This window comes from Ursus maritimus (genome assembly GCF_017311325.1).
Source record: "Ursus maritimus isolate PB19 chromosome X unlocalized genomic scaffold, ASM1731132v1 scaffold_X1, whole genome shotgun sequence".
Lineage (NCBI taxonomy): Eukaryota > Metazoa > Chordata > Mammalia > Carnivora > Ursidae > Ursus > Ursus maritimus.
In genome coordinates, this window is record NW_024423319.1 from 90,274,086 (window position 1) to 90,275,263 (window position 1,178).

The window sequence follows — 1,178 nt, forward strand, 5'->3', positions numbered from 1 at the left end:
GGGTGCCAAAGCCGGCAACCCGGAGCCCAGCTTCAAAGCAAACGAGAATGGCCTCCCGCCCAGCTCGATCTTTCTATCTCCAAACGAGGCGTTTAGGTCCCCACCAATTCCCTACCCCAGAAGTTACCTCCCTTACCCAGCACCTGAGGGCATCGCTATAAGTCCCCTCTCCTTACATGGCAAGGGACCTGTGTACCCTCACCCAGTTTTGCTGCCCAATGGCAGTCTCTTCCCTGGGCACCTTGCCCCCAAGCCTGGGCTGCCCTACGGGCTGCCCACAGGCCGGCCGGAGTTTGTGACCTACCAAGACGCGCTGGGGTTGGGCATGGTGCACCCCATGTTGATACCTCACACGCCCATAGAGATCACTAAGGAGGAGAAACCGGAGAGGAGGTCCCGCTCCCACGAGAGACGCTACGAGGACCCAACCCTCCGGAACCGGTTCTCCGAGATGCTGGAGGCCAGCAGCACCAAGTTACACCCAGAAGTCCCCTCCGACAAGAACCTGAAGCCCAGCCCCAGCTGGAATCAAGGGAAAACTGTCGTCAAGAGCGACAAACTTGTCTACGTAGACCTTCTCCGGGAGGAACCGGATGCTAAAACAGACGCGAATGTGGCCAAGCCGGCCTTCGCGGCCGACAGCGTGGGCCCCAGCGCTGAGCCCGCCAAGCCCCCGGCTGACCCGGCCCTGCAGCCGCACCGCGATTTCGTCGCTCTGAGAGAGGAGTTGGGGCGTATCAGTGATTTCCACGAAGCTTATGCTTTCAAACAGGCTCCGGGCCAGTCAGTCTTCAGCTTAAGCAAGGAGAATATTCCGGCGGGAACCAACAAGGAGAACCTGGGGCTGCCAGTCTCGACTCCCTTCCTGGAGCCAACTCTGGGGAGCGATGGCCCGGCTGTAACTTTTGGGAAAACCCAAGAGGATCCCAAACCATTTTGTGTGGGCAGTGCCCCCCCGAGTGTGGATGTCACCCCCGCCTATACCAAAGATGGAGCCGATGAGGCAGAATCCAGTGATGGCAAAGTTCTCAAACCGAAGCCATCTAAGCTGGCCAAGAGAATCGCGAATTCCGCTGGTTACGTGGGTGACCGATTCAAGTGTGTCACTACCGAACTGTATGCCGATTCTAGCCAGCTCAGCCGGGAGCAGCGCGCCTTGCAGGTGAGCCACCCCCCCC

The 1,178-nt window shown here is 59.4% G+C and overlaps 1 protein-coding gene across 1 annotated transcript in view; it reads left to right on the forward strand.

Moving 5' to 3' along the window:
* Window positions 1-1,178, forward strand: part of BCOR (BCL6 corepressor) — a 35,192-nt gene that overhangs the window by 13,792 nt on the left and 20,222 nt on the right. The gene's annotated exons all lie outside the window — the stretch shown is intronic.